We start from the raw sequence: 21524 nt of genomic DNA on the forward strand, positions 1-21524 counted from the left end.
TAGTGGTTCAACGTAGGTGCATCGCTGTTTCGGCAACGCATCTAAAGACGATGTTCTATTTTGTTGTCACAATGTTGGCGTTCCGTAGGATAACAATCATTGGCCAACATTTTTTTTACGTTGGTGTTTTGTTAGCATTCCATTGGCCCGACCACACCATAGTTGGTAGATTGTAGGATAACGGTCGTTGGCCAACTCTGATGTTCTCGTTGGCATTTTGTGGGAACTTCGTTGGTCCAACTCCTCCATGGTTGGCACACTGTCGTCTATTGGTTGGTTGGACAACTGTACACAATCTTCTGTTGGTCCAACGTTGCAAACAATTCTTGGCATAACGATTTGCAGTACCGCCAAAATCACCGTTGGCCAACCAACTATGTCGGTTGGCCCAACCATTTGCCAAGCCAAAATGCTACTTCGGTAGCTTCCACAAATATATTGGTAACTAGATTATGTTAAGGAAACGTAATCGAGAACGAATAGTATTAGTGTCAAATCCGTAGTTTTAGGGATCGCTGAGATTAATATTGACACTTCTAATAAATAGAATGTACAAAATTGTCTAGTCAATTCGACAGTTTTGACATCAAATTGCAACTATCAAATTATTTTTTGGAACATACTTATTAGCTAATTCAAGCTCAACTTTTATGATGTTACTTTGAGTATTGGACATATTCCCGTGCTGTAGAACTTGAGTATGATGCCAAATGTACAACATTTTATTGAATTGTATAGTTACAGTTTCATTGAAGTGCATACCCAAAGGAAAAAGAAGATTCAAATATTTGCGGCAAACCTATGTTATCAGTGCAGATACAAAGCATTTCATCTTGTATTATTATTATTATTATTATTATTATTATTATTATTATTATTATTATTATAAGTAGTAGTAGTAGTAGTAGTAGTAGTAGTAGTACTAGTGTTCTCTACCAATTCTTACTGTTTCATTTGGGACTGTGAACAGTGGTATTCTCCTCGGTTTGAAATGTGCTATACTGGCAGGCTAAAGCAAAATTATTCTGGAGACCTCATTTGAAACATTGTTGTCTCCACGCAGGACATTCTCCTTTCCTATGACGTAATCTACAAAAACGACATCTAGTTGTTGATTGGGGAGACGATTGCGTCGAAGAAGACGATTTTGGCGATACACTGCTACACTGCTACTAGTCACCTGTCTGTCATTCCATTTTGAGAAACACTTCTTCGTAGGGTTCACCATATTAATCCCACTTTCTGTCTTCGGTTTATATAAACGTAACTGTTGTTCCGTACATTCCATATTGAGGGCGATTTCCGTAGCTAACTGAAATGTCAGATCCTTGGTGTTCAATAGTTTACGTCTGATCGATTTATCACCAACTCCGAATACAAACTGATCTCGTAAGTTTTCTTCTAAACAACAAGTGTAACCACAATATGACGATTGCTTCTTAAGGTCCAATACAAAACTGTTAATGGATTGGTACGGCTTCTGTTTCATTGAATGAAATTGGTATCTTTCCGAGATAAGATTAACTTTGGCAGCATAAAATGTTTTCATCGCTGTTTTAATTTCGTTATAAGATTTTATCTGAAGGTGAAGCAGGCCAACAAATATTGCATATTTGCTCATAGGTTTCTGATCCAATCACTGCAAACAAGGTTGATACTTTCCGTTCTTCTGGAACTTGTGTGGCAATGCACAAATGCTCAAACCGATCTAAACATGCCTGTAAACGATCAGTCTCACTGTTGAATGGCGGAAAACTCGGTAACGAAGACATACTGATTTATTCGTTCTTCCTCTACTCAAATATCTATCTATATATACCTATATGTATATATATCCTATTCGACTGCGCCAAATCTGTAGGTTAAAGTTACTTAGTTGCATATAATTTACTACAACAGTAGTCTACTCAAATCAATACTCCGTATATCCACTTAAAGCTTGTTTATTCTTTATCTATACCTTTATACTAGCTTCATATAAATCTCATTCGTATCTTCAATCCAATTAAATCATATTTATCATCAATGTGATACCTTTTGTAATCTTGAATTTTAAATCATAACATCGATAATCCATATCTTCATTACATCTTATTTCTTACTGTGTGCACATACTCATAACTATCTTAGCAACGGCTAGTGTCACATTTCAAAACCCTTCTCACCTACGTGCTCTTATATCCCAACATTTTCCCCTCTTTACAAAAACGAAATTATACATGTTTCAACACAATCTAATTACTTGTAACCTAATCTAATAACTGATAACCTAACCTAACATTACACATCTAATCTACCAAGATACAACATACAACAGAACCTAATCATCAAAAAACCTTAATCCTCTTGAAGAACTCTCCTACTCATTGAATTAATTTCATTTTCTTCCCTCTTCTGTTCTTTCCTCTTCTTGGTTGAGCATACCACCTGTCCAGCAGGAAATCAATCTGTGCTTGCATGCACTGTTGTTTTTCGATCCACTTAATAATAAGTTCATCCCGTTCTTGTTCTTGCAGTCCGCATATTCCCGACGTATTCTTCTTCTCTTCCATAGAATCATACTTCTTATTCTTCTTCTCTTCCATAAAATAATACTTCTTACATCTGCCATTTAGCCACTTTGACCAGACCTGTTTGAAACGTTTACTAGACTTGGTTGACTTATCTTCCAATATACCCAATGCCAAGTAGTTAGGTAACTCTGCCTCCATTGAATCCGACCTATACACTTGGTGTACTTCTCCCATTACTAATTTCCTGTCTCTCATTTCATCCTTGCCCTTGGTTAACGCTTTGCTCTTCTGATCAAACCATAAGACATCCGATAAACCTAGGTGTGGATCTTCATGTGATGACGAGGGTTCCTCTACACTGTCACAGAATATGTGATCCATGTTCAACTGGCTAGCCGTCGGCTACCAATTCTTCCTGTTGTCATTTCGGACTGTGAACAGTGATATTCTCCTCGGTTTGAAATGTGCTATACTGGAAGGCTAAAGCAAAATTATTCTGGAGACCACATTTGAAACATTGTTGTCCCTACGCACGACATTCTCCTTTCCTATGACGTAATCTACAAAAATGACATCTAGTTGTTGATTGGGGAGACGATTGCGTCGAAGAAGACGATTTTGGCAATACACTGCTACACTGCTACTAGTCACCTGTCTGTCATTCCATTTTGAGAAACACTTCTTCGTAGGGTTCACCATATTAATCCCACTTTCTGTCTTCGGTTTATATAAACGTAACTGTTGTTCCGTACATTCCATATTGAGGGCGATTTCCGTAGCTAACTGAAATGTCAGATCCTTGGTGTTCAATAGTTTACGTCTGATCGATTTATCACCAACTCCGAATACAAACTGATCTCGTAAGTTTTCTTCTAAACAACAAGTGTAACCACAATATGACGATTGCTTCTTAAGGTCCAATACAAAACTGTTAATGGATTGGTACGGCTTCTGTTTCATTGAATGAAATTGGTATCTTTCCGAGATAAGATTAACTTTGGCAGCATAAAATGTTTTCATCGCTGTTTTAATTTCGTTATAAGATTTTATCTGAAGGAGAAGCAGGCCAACAAATATTGCATATTTGCTCATAGGTTTCTGATCCAATCACTGCAAACAAGGTTGATACTTTCCGTTCTTCTGGAACTTGTGTGGCAATGCACAAATGCTCAAACCGATCTAAACATGCCTGTAAACGATCAGTCTCACTGTTGAATGGCGGAAAACTCGGTAACGAAGACATACTGATTTATTCGTTCTTCCTCTACTCAAATATCTATCTGTATGTACCTATATGTATATATATCCTATTCGACTGCGCCAAATCTGTTAGGTTAAAATTACTTAGTTGCATATAATTTACTACAACAGTAGTCTACTCAAATCAATACTCCGTATATCCACTTAAAGCTTGTTTATTCTTTATCTATACCTTTATACTAGCTTCATATAAATCTCATTCGTATCTTCAATCCAATTAAATCATATTTATCATCAATGTAATATCTTTAGTAATCTTGAATTTTAAATCATAACATCGATAATCCATATCTTCATTACATCTTATTTCTTACTGTGTGCACATACTCATAACTATCTTAGCAACGGCTAGTGTCACATTTCAAAACCCTTCTCACCTACGTGCTCTTATATCCCAACATTTTCCCCTCTTTACAAAAACGAAATTATACATGTTTCAACACAATCTAATTACTTGTAACCTAATCTAATAACTGATAACCTAACCTAACATTACACATCTAATCTACCAAGATACAACATACAACAGAACCTAATCATCAAAAAACCTTAATCCTCTTGAAGAACTCTCCTACTCATTGAATTAATTTCATTTTCTTCCCTCTTCTGTTCTTTCCTCTTCTTGGTTGAGCATACCACCTGTCCAGCAGGAAATCAATCTGTGCTTGCATGCACTGTTGTTTTTCGATCCACTTAATAATAAGTTCATCCCGTTCTTGTTCTTGCAGTCCGCATATTCCCGACGTATTCTTCTTCTCTTCCATAGAATCATACTTCTTATTCTTCTTCTCTTCCATAAAATAATACTTCTTACTTCTGCCATTTAGCCACTTTGACCAGACCTGTTTGAAACGTTTACTAGACTTGGTTGACTTATCTTCCAATATACCCAATGCCAAGTAGTTAGGTAACTCTGCCTCCATTGAATCCGACCTATACACTTGGTGTACTTCTCCCATTACTAATTTCCTGTCTCTCATTTCATCCTTGCCCTTGGTTAACGCTTTGCTCTTCTGATCAAACCATAAGACATCCGATAAACCTAGGTGTGGATCTTCATGTGATGACGAGGGTTCCTCTACACTGTCACAGAATATGTGATCCATGTTCAACTGGCTAGCCGTCGGCTACCAATTCTTCCTGTTGTCATTTCGGACTGTGAACAGTGATATTCTCCTCGGTTTGAAATGTGCTATACTGGCAGGCTAAAGCAAAATTATTCTGGAGACCACATTTGAAACATTGTTGTCCCTACGCACGACATTCTCCTTTCCTATGACGTAATCTACAAAAATGACATCTAGTTGTTGATTGGGGAGACGATTGCGTCGAAGAAGACGATTTTGGCAATACACTGCTACACTGCTACTAGTCACCTGTCTGTCATTCCATTTTGAGAAACACTTCTTCGTAGGTTTCACCATATTAATCCCACATTCTGTCTTCGGTTTACATAAACGTAACTGTTGTTCCGTACATTCGATATTGAGGGCAATTTCCGTAGCTAACTGAAATGTCAGATCCTTGGTGTTCAATAGTTTACGTCTGATCGATTCATCACCAACTCCGAATACAAACTGATCTCGTAAGTTTTCTTCTAAACAACAAGTGTAACCACAATATGACGATTGCTTCTTAAGGTCCAATACAAAACTGTTAATGGATTATTACGGCTTCTGTTTCATTGAATGAAATTGGTATCTTTCCGAGATAAGATTAACTTTGGCAGCATAAAATGTTTTCATCGCTGATTTAATTTCGTCATAAGACTTATCTAAAGGAGAAGCAGGCCAACAAATATTGCATATTTGCTCATAGGTTTCTGATCTAATCACTGCAAATAAGGTTGATACTTTCCGTTCTTCTGGAAATTGTGTGGCAATGCACAAATGCTCAAACCGATCTAAACATGCCTGTAAACGATCAGTCCCACTGTTGAATGGCGGAAAACTCGGTAACGAAGACATACTGATTTATTCGTTCTTCCTCTACTCAAATATCTATCTGTATGTACCTATATGTATATATATCCTATTCGACTGCGCCAAATCTGTTAGGTTAAAATTACTTAGTTGCATATAATTTACTACAACAGTAGTCTACTCAAATCAATACTCCGTATATCCACTTAAAGCTTGTTTATTCTTTATCTATACCTTTATACTAGCTTCATATAAATCTCATTCGTATCTTCAATCCAATTAAATCATATTTATCATCAATGTAATATCTTTAGTAATCTTGAATTTTAAATCATAACATCGATAATCCATATCTTCATTACATCTTATTTCTTACTGTTTGCACATACTCATAACTATCTTAGCAACGGCTAGTGTCACATTTTAAAACCCTTTTCACCTACGTACTCTTATATCCCAATACCTAGTATTTTCTGAATAATATATGATTCAACAACATTTTCTCGTGTTCCTTCATGTCTATAATCTCCAAACTTATTTTCAGTATTCGTAACTACGTGAGTAGAAATCTCTGTTCATTTTATGGCATGGTAACCTAATATGATATTTTTGGAGTGACTCGATTTCATTTGCCAATGTTATACCTATACTATTCCAAATATCTAAAAGAGTTGAGTTGAGTTGAGTTGATTTTGAGTTTATCGTCCCGTGCAGCAGCGAGGCTATATGAGACGTGGACCTACTGATTAACGTGGAATCCGAACCACATGAGCTCCCGCCGGGAATCGAACCTGGGTCTCCCGCGCCAAAGACGCGTTTTCTAACCGCTTAGCCACGGATGAGCTCAAATATATAAAAGAAACTCTATTGCTGATCTCCCAAGCATTTTGTATATGTATACATATGAACTGGAATTTTAAGCTCAAGCCATCATCTGAAAATAAACTCTATTATTCTTCTCGTCCCTTGAACTATATCATTAATACGGTAGCTAACTTTCATATTTGTGTCAACAGGCACATAGCCAGGATTTCGTAATAGGGGGGATCCGTGACGAAATGCTGTGGTTATCACACCACGGGCTCGATCATACTAAACTATTTTACTAGCAACATACTCAAATTGGTTTGTTAGGACACTTAAATGAGCATATGTCAGTAAGTATTTTAATAACGAACTATAAAGAAATCTCGTGTAAAAAAAATATGTAAAACGTATTGAGAAAGATACAAACTTCCGAGATCATTCGAACTCAGTTCTTGTTTTCTTTCTTCTTCTTTTTCTCATTTTCATTTAATGCCGTCAAGAATGGCAACGAGATCTCCTTCGGCAGTAAACACATCCTATAAAATGGATTAGTGTTGCCGCGAAATTGAAAATTTCTTTAACAAATGTAACTGGAATCTATGTTGCCATGCTCATATTATTGGTGATTGGTAGCATTTCTTAAGTTCTACCCGAAAGTCTGTCTGTTCGAACCAGTTTATCGTAAACAAAGGTATAGACCTACTTTTCCTAGGCCACGTAAATCTATTATTAGTTTTTAAGTAGAATACAAGTTATACGTATATATACACCAAATGAAAGCTTCAGTTTTCTTCATTTACACAGAATCACTCCCACGGGTTTATGTGCAACGGCAATGGCTTTAATCATTTTGCACCCAATTAGCCCATTAGGGGTCATTGGGTGGAAATCAGGGCACAAAAATAAAAATGTTGCAGCATCAAAAGTAAAGATACCGGAGGCTTACCACTACCACAGTAGGTACAGAAAAACTGCGACATACAATCAGTTCTTAAAAACTACAAAAACAGCTATAAACTGTGAGGAGGAAAATGTTGACTAAAACATACCTCCCAATTTGCCCCTTCTACCCTAAGTAATCATAATGGGTGCACCGACATTGCGCAAATTTTCCCACGCTTATCTGTTGACACAGATAAAGCCTTAATGAGCAGGCAACAAAATTGGAAATTGCGAAAAAAATCTTGTGCAACGTTGCCATCATTACCATAAGTATATCGACTAATAAAAACAGTCACCAAAATGCAAGTCGTTTTAACAAAAAAAAAAAAAATACAAAGTAATGGATAACAATAGCATTTTCAGTCATCTATATTATATGTGTGCAATGGCGTCGTTAGAGAGGGTGACTGGGGAATGTGTCCCAGTCATTCATTTTCCGTATCATATCTAACTGTAAGATTAAAACTGTAAGAATATAGTTATTGAAAGCAAATAGTTTTGAAATACTGTAAGGAAAACAAACATATATAAAATAAACAATATATATAAATATTTCTAGAAGTTCTCTTGAAATATCGTGAACAGACGTTCGACCAATCAGAAATAAAGATTTGTCTATATCTTCCAGTTTTGGCCAATCAGAAACAAGCACTTGTATACATATTTCAGGTGTGTCTACCACATATCTTAATAACTATCCTTTCACCTTTCTATAAATGATACTTAGATTTGCATTTGCGTCTTAGTTGTTCTTAGGTGCTGTGAGAAACATTTGTTATATATTACCTAGGTATTATCGTATAAATTGTTACAAGAATGAGTGGTCAGTGTATTAGAGATAAATAGGGCCCCTTGGCAAGAAAGCTCGCCCCCTTGAGTGATGCAGCAACTTATATCTACGTGTACCTCCTACATGCAGTTAGAATTCTAAAGCAGCATGTCGAATGTTGTGTCTCGCCGCGGTTTTCAACGAACTTAAAGAGTTCTGGTTTGGCCAATGGCCACCAATTAATATTGCTACCAAAGTGTTTACCATCCTCTTAGGTATTGATTAAGACCAATATCGTCTCTCTATGAATTACCGTTCCCATGATATTGGCCAAAAATGGCCGATTTCCAGAGATTTAAGGAGCATTATTTGAGGAACCGTAAGTCATAGAGAGGTCATATTGGTGTTGGTCAATATCTAAAAGGGTGGTAAATATTTTGGTAGCAAATAGTAACCGGTGGCCACTGTGCAACTGGCCATCAATTAATATCAGTACGAAAATGTTTAATGTTCTATTAGGGATTAACACTGATATCATCTCTCTATGACTTACCGTTCCCGTGATACTGACTAAAAAAGTTCGAATTTCTAGATATTTAAGCAGTCATATCTCGAGAACTATAAGTCATAAAGAGATGATATTTTGTTAATTTTTGCGAGAAAGAGAAGAGGGTGCGGATAAAAAGATTTACCTTTACATCTAGGAACAATTACAGCTATCCTTCCCGCTAGATCTCTCCATTCTTTTAAAGTTCGTTCTGGCAATGCTCTTAGAGCATTCTCAACTGTTTTATCCTGAAGATATTTACCGGACAGTGTACATTAGAAAGGTTTTGGACCTGAAATTGGTTTGTGGGCCTGAAAAGGGCCTCAGTTCTTTAATTACTGTGTATTTGCTTCACTCCCAGAGAGATAACAAAGCGTTTCCGTTAGCCGACTGTCGGCAAAGCGTGTTCAACGTATATGGCCAGAGCAAATGTTGAAAACATTCTCAAGATGGGTGCTGGTCCCTCCTTTGTTTGGACACGAATGAGGTTCGTGAACTGTACGTTTTGCTGTTTTAATGCATCTCTGATGTTATCTATGTTGGTTGTGGTTGGAACACCTTCTTCAGGAAAGCAATGCATCTCAGCAATTCTTCTCTGCAAAGCTTATTCTTCTCCGTTGTGCACTCTCCCAAATGTCACCAGCAACTGTATGTCAGACCTCCTCAGGTTCTGTTAAAACCCCGAACGAATTGCGGATATAATAAACCAATAATAGAACAAGCCAATGAGGAACGAGAATCACAACGAGCCAATCAGGATCGAGAATTAATCGCAAGTTTTAGTGAGGAGGGTAATATAAACAGGAAGCAATAAACTGGAGAAACATAAGTGAAACTTTCAGAATGGAGTTTACATTGACGAAAACAGAAAAAGGTGTACCTTGTGTATTAATGGGAGGCTTTAAGTATCGTTTCTTTCGCCAAGGAAAAAAAGGCTCAAATTGGAGGTAAGTTAATGTAGTACATAATTTTTGCATGTATATAAGCCTATAGCTTGCTAAGTTATGCAAAGCCTACATTAGTATTTTCAGTAGTCAGCTTGACCTATATTTTAGTAAGTTCTGTAAGCCTATATTAGTATTTATGCTAGTCAATAGGATCCATATATACTTTGTTAAAAGATGTAACACACTATTAGTATTAATGTCGGGAAGTTGGACCTATATTTTGTTAAGTGATGTAACCTATATTAATATTTATGCCATTCAGTTGCTTCTATACTTTGTTAAGTAATGGAAAGTTACATTAATATCCATGTCAGTCAGTTGGGTCTATATTTTGTTAAAATATGTGTCTAGTCCCTATTTTAATATTTATGCCAGGCAATTTGTCCTATACTTTCGTAAGTGAATAAGTAAGCCTGCATTAGTATTTATGTCAGTCAATTGGACCTATACTTTGTTAAAAGGTGATGGAAGATATAACATTTTTGCCAGTGAAATAGTGAATACATTTTTCTTTAAATAGTAAGTTTAGAACACGTGATACGATTTAATTATTATTTCCTTTCTTTCAGATGTACTAAGAAAAGCTGTAATGCTAGTATAACAATGGATGAAAATACAAGTGAAGTTTTAGAAAGGAAAGATATTCATAATCATTGTGAAGATGAAGATGGTGTTCAACGGCATTTTCTTAGAGAGAATTGTAAGCGACGAGCCACTGAACAATTGAACGAGAAGCCAAATAAAATTATAAGGCAGGAAGTTTCAAAATTGGAACATCATGACACACTTGATCATAAAGAAATTAAAAGATGCCGAGACGTTATTTATAAAAATCGAAGAAAGGCGACTCCTCGTCTACCCAGAAACACCGTAGAGGCTATACAGCAAATGGTTCAGAAGCAGGATGATATAGCAATTGACGGAGAAAGATTCATCTTTGTTGATGATGAAGCTAATATAATTCTTTTCACGTGTAAGAAAAATATCGAGTAAGTATAATTTCATTTATAACCATTAACTTTGAAATGAGTTTCATTTACAGCATCAAGAAGTAGAATAGGAAGTAGTTGCTTGAACAGAAAAGTTCCTTTTTCCGTCTTATTTCCAAATTATAGTAAAATAGTTTTTTTTTTTTTTTTTGATTCTCACAAAATATATCGTAACATAGCATTTCACCTAACGATATGACACTACAGTCTTGTTTACTATTTTCTTTTCTGACACTAATCTTATTTTCTTTTCAGTTTTCTGTGTGAGTTCAGCGGGTTAGAAGTATTTGCAGATGGAACTTTCACTTATGCTCCTAAGCATTTCACACAGTTATATACAATACATGCATATAAAAATGGATATTATCTACCTCTATGTTTTGCATTTTTGCCGAAGAAAGACAAGAATACGTATGTGGCCATGTGGAAGATGATAAGAAACTTAGACAGTAGATTCGACTTGAAAATCATTTACGTTGATTTTGAAACAGCTGCTCACGAAGCCATCAAGAATGTGTTTCCAAATTGTGACATTCGTGGCTGCAGATTCCATTTGGGACAAACATGGTGGCGGAGGATTCAAGCCGACAATGATCTGCGACAAGCATATATGGATCCAAAATCTGAACTAGATATTATTGATATTATTATGGTCTATTATTCTTTATTATTAATTTAATAATACCATGTGGACTTTGTTTTGTTATATATTAATACAGAATACAGTTGAAAATAGAATCTTATTCTGTTTGACTGAAGAATCTTAATTCAGTCACCATTCTTAAAAGCAAATAAACTGCTGTTCTAATAATGTACGAAATGAAGAAATTATAAAGCCAACAGTAAGATCCATCAATTTCACTACTTTCCCAATGCTTGCTTATTCTAACAAATTATTATTATTATTATTATTATTATTATTATTATTATTATTATTATTATTATTATTATTATTATTATTATTATTATTATTGCTTTTCTTACAGGTTCATGGATAAAGGCATTTTTTGGGTTGCCATATTTACATCCAACAGAAGTATCAGATGCCTTTACTCAACTAATATCAATGACGCCGGATGATACAGGGCATAAATTTTCCGATTACGTCCTAGAAAACTACATAGAAGACGGTTGCAAGTAAGTAGCTTCCTTTTGAATTTCATCTATAGTAGCACATGCTTCAATAACTCTTAATACTGCAAAAACTGTTGTCCTAGTTTGAACACAACATTAATGGTTGTGCTGATATGGTATTTTCTCTCAATGCAACTTAATTATAGTGAAATTTTCTTCTGTCTTCATGTAAGACGTAGATTAAAATGCAGGTTTTGATAGTTGTAAACAAATTACGGACCAAGACTATAAATATTTCTTGAATCTAGTGTTATAAATGTTTTAGTGTTTTATATAAATTGTCAATAATTGTGTGCATGAACTAAGGATCTTTTTATTTTATTAATTTTAGGTATCCACCTGTCATGTGGGCGTCTATACCATCCACGATGCGTCGGACGACAAATGGACCAGAAGCTTTTCACAGACATTATAATAGTCAATTTTACTTCCCTGCTCCTGATATTCATACGGTGATTTCTGCTTTGTTAGAGATCCAAACGGAAACTGCCATGAAAATAACGTCCATATTAAAAGGAATTTCAAAGGCCCAAAGACCAGCAGAAGTCAAAAGGAGCGAGTTTGTCATGAGGAAGTATGCTGAGTTCAGGAATTCGCAGAGAAACTATGAGAAGGCACGTATGACATTTTTAAAAGCTGTAGGATTTAAATTTCAAGCATTCAAACTGTAAAATGAAATTTTCTGTAAATAAGTATGTTGCTTTGTAAATATTAGAATGCAATAAAATATATCTCATAAAGGAATAGCTTTATACATTTCATTTCGATGCAAAATTTCACACAATTCCTTAAATCCTGTTGTTGGCAACGTCGCGGCGGAAATTTGCGCAATTTCAGCACTTTCTGCTCCTCGTTAATAAGACATAAATTACTTAGATTATCAACGATCTAATCTTTAGAAAAATTTGCGCAATGTCGTTGCATCGATCATAATTCATCATCTTTAAAAATGTTGTCGGAAACTTTGGAATACCCGGAAATGGCTTTGTCTACATCTGAAAATTCCATCATTGGAAAATTGGACAACATGTAAACTTCTGTAAAGACAAGGAAAGAAGGCAGAAGGCCCGAAAATCGTTGTAAAAGATTGTCGTGGAAACATATTCGAACCTTTGAGAGGAAATGAAAACATAATCCTCTATTACCACAAGCTTCCTTGAGGCAAGCAATGAAAGAGAGTTGCAACCGTTGTCAAATGTCATGTTAAATCCTGCCTTAACTTTTAGATGTAGTTCGGGGTCAAATTGACCCCTCAGGTATTTTGTGATGTATTTTAAGTGTATGATTGTTAACATAATGATTCTTTCTGACATCTTGCAGTAGGCTTTTCTGCATTATTTATTTTTTATTAATTTTTAATTACATTTTATATTTATTTATAATTTCATTTACAATAACGATGAATGAATGCAGTTAATACATGTGCTACTTATTTCCATTTGGGGGTTATTTGGGCCCGTTCTTCAATCTTGTTAATTTTTGGTGGAACTTTGTACGAAGGTTGATATTTAACTTCTGATAGCTACTAGAACATGTTTTATAAGCGCAAGAAGAAGAAGAAATGTAAGAAAAAGCCTGATGATCCTCTAATTGCTTTAAGATTTTTATTATGGCAGACAAGTGATGTCTACGGATTGTATCTGGTTTGACAGGTTATTGTGGTGTGGTCGGAATAATGAGATGAAAGATGAATAGTCTTACAAAGGATGAAATTTTTCACCAACTCTTTTTACAAAATAGTGAAAGTGACAGCAGTGATGCAAATTGAAATGAAATCTTTAACTTTTACGTCCCACGCTTATGCCGGTTAGGCTAAAGGAGACGGTGATGATGCGAGATGAGTGAAATGAAGAAAGTGGGAGGAAACGGGAGAACCCCAAGAAAACCCACGAGCACGGTGTTTGTCCACCACAAAGTCCACACGGCGCGAGCTGGGATCGAACCAGGGACCCCAATAACCGGAGGTGAACGCTCTACCACTGAGCCACCGCGCATGTAGAAGACAAGGAAATACAATATGAATTTGATCATTCTTCTGTGTGAGAAAAGTTTGAGGAAATTCGAGTGAAAGTAAAAGTGAAAAAATGATATTCCTCTTGTTTTTCATAAAAGTAAATCCGACAAACCAGGCTAAAGACAAGTACGTTTCGAAGAATGTCGCAATATAGTACAAATATGCCCCTCCAGTGTCTCAAACCTGTGTACACAATGTGATTAACAATGCTCCAAGTCCCTCTAAAAAAAAAACATATCTCTGTCTTCTCATAAAATGCCCTTGATATTTTCCTCTCACATAACTTGTTGGAATAGATCAAAATGTATAAAAATAAGTAAGATAAGCGTATCGCACGTGAAAGAATTTGCTGGAAAGATGTCGACACAGTTGAACTAAGGATTCTGCTTTCCTGCTTATCTGCACACTGCTTCCCTAGGATTGCTGGACTTGAGAGAAGTTGGGAAGTACCAATTAGGGAACTGTTTCTGAATCGTTATACAAATCCAGAATACAGAAATACGATCTCTGTAGACCAATTTCTGAATACTCTTCTTCAATTGAAATTGATCTACTCACTCGTTATTAATACAAAGATGGGGGCTGGGAAATCATTAACACAATATTGTGAGTAGGGATGCACTCGAGACGCGAGAAATCTCGTCTCGACTCGCGTCTCCTCTCGACTCGCGTCTCCTCTCGACGAGACACGAGACGAGAGTGAAAATTTTATGCGAGACGAGACTAAACCATGCGAGACGAGACGAAAGACGAGACTCGGTTAAGTCTCGCACGAGAAGTCTCGCGAGACTTCTCGCAGTCTCGCAACATTTATGAATTATATTTAATTGTATGTTTAGTGATTTTATTTTTATTGAGTTTTCTAAGTTGAGCGTTAATGCCTCCAGGAACAAAAAAGTGATTGGGGCAATAGACATTTTATGGGATTTATTATTATTCAAGGTTGATTTTCAGAATTAAAGCCTTCTTTAGTTTCAAAACATCATTAAAAAAGAAAAGCTTTGTAAATTGAAAATTTATTATAGCATCGATTTAAGACTTTATTTTGATACAAATACATACACGCAGGCGCGCACGAATACATGAACTTCTGTTTTTTGGTCTGAAAAGCGAACAAGACTCCCCATTGTTTCGAAATGTGATATTTCTGTTGTTTCTGTCTTTTTCACATTACTACTAGCGATTAATGTTGGGGGATGACGGGGTAATCCCCTCTCGTCAAAGTTTATCCCCGGCCTGGCTCGCAGAAATAACATGATATTTTTAGTTAGGTGCCTCCGGATAGAACGCCTCTCAGCAAGCGATAAAATGCAGTCTACAACTGAGGTGTTCAAGTAGGAAGTTACACGAAACCGCGTTCTTGTAAGATCAGCATTTTACTTAGCTTACTAACTAACGAACTAACTAACTCTATGGCCTATGGAACCCGGAGGTTAAATGCCGCGTTCACTAAAGCTCTCCATCGATTTCTAGCCTTAGCTAACTGCATCCAGTTTCTGCTTTGTTTTCCAATCTCTGCGAGATCCATCTTAATATTGTCTTCCCAGCTCAGGATCAAAATACATGTGGTCTGTGTCTTTGTGGCTTGACATCAGTGCTGTCGGGTTAACCAAAACTTTTCAGGTTTTGATATTCTGGCAACACTGCAGTTAGTTCAACAGTATGATCTGCAAATTGATCCAGAAAGCTTTTTTCATATCAAGTATATTTATAATTTGCTGGATATTTTGATTCTCGGAATTGTTAACATATTGCGTTATCCACACGTCCGTTGATACAAGTGATGTTATTCCTTGGCGGTTCGTGTAAAGGGAGATACGCGACAATAGATGGCAGCACTGTTCTCCTCAGTAGCGTAGCCAGGATGTGTGTGGGGGGGGGGGAAGCAAGTGCTGTTATAGGTACATATAGAGAAATTACAAACAACAAATATATAAACATAAAATATATAAAAAATTACAAACATCAAAGTACCAAAGTACATTGTCGGACCTCTCTGGGGGGCAGCCCCTCTGCCCCCCTTCCCTACGACACTGGACACAAAGTAACGTATTTTTTATATTTTCTCTGCTGTTTCCCCAAATTTAATGCTAGAGAGCTTAAACTTTCTGAAAAGAGAGTTCAAACCTATTCTAAGGGAACAATCCGTGTCAATTTTGGATATTATGACGTTAGAGCATTCCTCGGACTAAAATCAGGCAAAGTCAAGGTTGAAATCCGATTAAATAAAGACGAAGAAATTTACATATAAATACAGTAAAAGGATCCGGGTTTGGTTCAAGTCCAGAATAATGAGTATAGTAAAAGGATCCGGGTAATGAGTTCAGAAAAACATATACTGAAACGTTATGTTCTTTATATCCTAATTACATTGGCGACTTTTTTTTCGGGGCAAAAATGTGCCCGCATGGTATACTGGAAAATATTGCTGGAGACCTGTAAGCTGGAAAACAATGTTGGATCCAGGAATAATTTATGCTGGTTTTGCTGTAAATTATGCTATTAATTTGACGGAAATTAATGGTCCAGCAATCAAATTCCAGCACAACTCTTCTTTTAATTTGGAGCGGAGGGGACACAAGTTCGGATACCATGTTGAACTCAATGTTCCGTCTCTTTAGGATGTTATGAACATTCATCCCATGGAAAGCAATGGCAAACCACCATGGATTCACCTTGCCAACTGACTTTTAGGTCAAATACCTGCCTTCGGACAGAATATCACATCATCATTCATTAACAACCATAGAATAACACATTGCAAAATTTTGACCCACAATATATGCGAGACTGCGAGACCATGCGAGAAAGTCTCGCGCGAGACGCGAGATGATACTCAAAATTTTATGCCAGACGCGAGACGAGACGAGACCAACATTTGAGGCTGCGAGACGAAACGATACTTTTCCACTGCTCATCTCGTCTCGTCTCTCGTGCATCCCTAATTGCGAGAATGTATTGACTATGTGCAAGCAGTAGGTTTCAAACAAGAATTACAAAACTATGTTGGAAGAAACAAGAAAAAACAAAAAGGGTTCATAATGTAAATGATCCCCAAATGTAATTACTTAGAAAAAATCCCAAATGAATCTAAAGGTTAAATTATACATTGTTTTGTAAGTATAAAGCTGAAAGGAGAGATTAACATATAACCATACAAGATGTGTTTCGTTTTCCACTCTCTTCCCAATTGCTATTAAATATTCCAACAACTCGTCTTAACACTTTATTAGATAACTTATCTTATAGCTTAATTCAACACCTTAAATATTGTATATAAGACTATCACAATTTACAAGTTAAAGAAAGGTGAAAGGATTTGCATCTTGCGTTGGATCAAACTGCAAGTGAATGAGGGACAAAATCGGAAAAGATTATTTTAAAGGTTGCACATAAATGAACAAAAAAAAAATGCTGATTTGTTTCAGGACAGTAAAAGCTTGCGTGAAAGAACATCAGCAAAAGAGATGGCTGTAGAGAGAAATCATGTCAGTTGAAGCTGGCTTCTTATCATTGCAAGTAAGAACGAGTTAACAGCACAGAGGTGTGATGGCAAATCGATACAGCGATTAATGGTCTACACTAGATAAGTGTTACTGAATGGAAGAATGTTCAATTCTGTAGCTTGAGGGACTCTTGTATTTCAGGTCCCTCCAAGTGTTATTATTGGACGAGCATCTTGTACTGTATATAGTTTTTTCTCGAGGATATCAGTTTCCTCCCATTTTTGTAACTCCACCTTTATCGCCCATCTCATATCGTCTGTGCATTATGGACGGATGTTGAACTGAAAAATACAGGGTAGTCCGGAAGTGGATGTTCCCTGACGGTTTTAAGTTTTACCCATATTTGTTTGGTAACATTTCTTGGCATTGTCTGGCAACATTGCTGGCCAGCATGGAACACTAGCGCACTTCGCGATTCACGTGCGCAATTATCTGAATCAGACGTTTTCTGGCTGCTAAATTGGAATAGGTTGTGCATCTTCACCAGGTCCCTTTGCCTGACCTTCTACAAGTCCCGATCTCACAACACAGGCAATGCTCTCTGGGGTTCATAAAGAAACAAGTAAGAAACACTCGATATCGCACAACGCAGGAATTACGAGCAGCTGTGGAACATGCCTTCACCCTCGTGACTCCGGAGTATCTCTACGAGAACGTGGAGCAGAATTCAGCTTTGTTACGACATTGATGGTGATCATACCGATATTTATGACTCTTAAGACTTTTAAGACTCTTAAGACTTCAAGGTAACTGTGTACAGACATTCTACCATAACTAACAATATTCTGTTGAAACTGAAGGGGGTATGCCCACTTCCGGACCCCCATGTACAATGATCTGAGTACTACAGTAAAAAAAGGATTTTCAAGTATGTTAATTTAATCGTTACACACTTTATGTTATTATTATTATTATTATTATTATTATTATTATTATTATTATTATTATTATTATTATTATTATTATTATTATTATTATTATTATTATTATTATTATTATTCGAACGACTGGCTGACAGGAGAAAATTGGTTGACTATATTCGTTGAAAAGTTAGGGTAGAAATTATGTTGGTACAAGGGTAGAAATTATGTTGCAACCATATAATAGAAGACATATTTTAATCTCTAGGATTTTAACAAGCTATAGTGAATGTATATCATATATTATGACTATTTTATGATTTTTAATATAATTTAGTAGCTTTCCTTTTTACTTTTAATTTTTGACATTTCATTGCTTTTAGTAATTCACATATACTACCCTATTAGCGTGTTTATTATTAATAATTTATGTTAAAGAAATAATCATAATTTCTCACTTGTACTATATTATAGTGCTAAAATAATGCAGAACAAGACAAAGTGCTGAATTTTTGCTGTTCTAAGCATGTACAAATTATTATTATTATTATTATTATTATTATTATTATTATTATTATTATTATTATTATTATTATTATTATTACACTGCTATTAATGGTTCTACCAGGCATGTAGCCAAGGGAGGTTCGGGGGGTCCGGACTCCTCCCCTTCGAGAGAAGAAATGAAAAAATTAAGCAAGGATGAAACAAAATGAAATGAGAAAAAAACAGATCAGCGTTAAAAAAAGAAAGAACTACAGAAAACTTTTGGTTACTCTTTCTATGAGGAGATTTTATTACTTGCAATACATGGTGGCGAGATGAGCGAGATATCCTGCAAGAGTCAGGGAATTAGAAATTTCTTGAAAAGTTACAGAATTCTCAGAATTTGTGCTAGCAGTCAGGGAGATTTCAAGCTTCCGAAAGCATAGTGCCGCGCACTATTGACGTGCGTGGACATTTTGTTTTCATAATTGTTCGTCATCTCATCCTTGCAGAATCAAATATGTTATTCAAAAACAATTTTCTGCTGCTCCTTTAACCTGTCATTTGGAACCGACAGTAGTTGACGGAATAATAAAAACAAAAATTTATATGGAAAAGGAGTTCTATTAGCATTTGATTCAACAGAAAAAGGAACGCAGATATTGTAAAATATTTTACAAGACATTATTAAGTATATACTTTTTATAATAATGAATATGTACTTTTCATAATAGTTGAGATCATAATGAAAGGAAAATTGTTATATTTGAATGAACAAAGGAAAGAACGTAAGTATTGGAAAGTCTTTTTCAATACTTTTTTTTATTCTTTTAGTATTCGAGATTTCCTCATAGTTTGTTATTAAAATACTTACCAACATATCCTCATTTTATTGTCCTAAGAAACCAATATATGTTGATAGTAAAGTAGTTTAAATTGATCAAGCTCCTGAGCCTTCATAATTTCATATCACTCCTCCCCCTCCCCCCGTTACGAAATCCTGGTTAAACGAACCAGTAAAATAGTAAAATAGTTTAGAATGATCGAGCCCCTGGTGTGATGATCACAATATTTCATGTCACGGACCCCCCCTTCACTATCCCCCCCCTTCACTATCCCATCCCCTTCAAATCCATCTACGTGCCTGGTCCTACTACTATTAAAATCAATACCCCTATTATTATACTAATAATAATCTGTTAGTAAGGTTAATGTAAACCAAGGTGTCGAATAAACCTACACTATGAACTCCACCACTGTTATAGACAACATACATACCTTGTGTTACTTCCCACTGCACTTGCGCCTTCAAACGTGTAATTTGAAGTTTTACTGTGTCAGAGATCAAGAGTTCTGTATACTGCTCCGCCTTTGCTAAAATTCATTGAACTATTTGAACGGATTTGCTTTGGTAATTGAAGTCATATCACAGATTTTGGGGTAGATTGCACGACTGCATAGACAAACAACTCCACAGTTTGATCTATGTTAAACATGGCTCACATTTAAGATGAACAATGAAAAACTCAAAACCAAACACAAAGTTTCCAAATAATATGATATTTCTACTATCATATATATTAATGCCCGACGAATCATTTGTTAGATGCAGCGGATGTCAGTGCTAGATTAATAATTAAGCAAAAGAAACCCGCGCTTAGAGCATTAAGGGAAGGAGGCACCAAGATCCTCAAGAAGGGTCATGACATTAAATTAAAAATTATATAGCATGAATACAAGCAGGGAAACTTCATGTGCAGTCTATGGAATTCGTATATTTTCTGTAAAATATCAGTGAGAAAGGCACAAATATATCCATTCACACTCTTCCTTGGCGGACGTTAAAATAATAATAATAATACTAATGATAGAGGTAACAATTGATAATAGCAAATCAGTGAGGGAGTAGCAAATTGCAAAGATGTGATAAGCATTGTAATTTTAAAAAATAGAAGAAAACATTTTAAATATAAATAAAGGGAAGTATATAAAAAAGATTATATATTCCATCTTACAGTTTGTTTAATCCCCATAAATACAATTTTATTTTCTGGTTTATTTTTATTTATATTTGAAATTACAGGGTGTGTCTCAAAACTCATGAAATACATTTTGAAAAATGTATTGGAAAGACCTGTAGAAAGGATTCATATTATTCACAGCACTGCCCATCAGAATCTAAGCAATTTTCTCATGGACTCTCCCAGGCTTTATTGATGGAATCGACACGAAACTCTTTTAAAGCTATTGCTACAGCCGCTTAGGAAACAACAAACGCTATTTAAACGGCTTCATTTGCGTGTTTTGTTAATCCTGGGGACCAAAATAAATCGGCCGGAGCGAGTTTAATACTGTACGAAAGCTGCTGCAGCTTACCATGTTATGTTTCGCCAGGAACTCACAGACACCCATAGACGGGTGATTTGGCGCATTGTCGTGACGCAGCAGCCACATAGGTGGGTTTTTTCACGCGGACGATCCTTTTCTGCAGCTTTCATAAGATTCTAGAGCGTTTTAATCGAGTTTTTGCAGGCTTTGATCGCCCAACGTTGTTCGAAAGTACCAAACACGACGTGGTCTCAAAACTGAAGTGTGCTAAGACAGCAATCTTGACATAATTGTTTGCTTGCAGCAGACTGGCCTATGAAGCATTGCAAAGCTCAGGAACCCGTCTATCTAACTCAACACACCCAGAGGAATTGCGACCGGTCGGGGTGTGGAAAAAAATATATTTCATGCTGTTGGAACACACGTCGTACATATTTGGGTGCTAAAATCTCGTAAGTATTAGAAAAACTAAGGTTCTTAATCCTAAAGTGTGTCATGTG

Source organism: Thermobia domestica, chromosome 8 (genome assembly GCF_964235325.1).
Source record: "Thermobia domestica chromosome 8, izTheDome1.hap1.1, whole genome shotgun sequence".
Lineage (NCBI taxonomy): Eukaryota > Metazoa > Arthropoda > Insecta > Zygentoma > Lepismatidae > Thermobia > Thermobia domestica.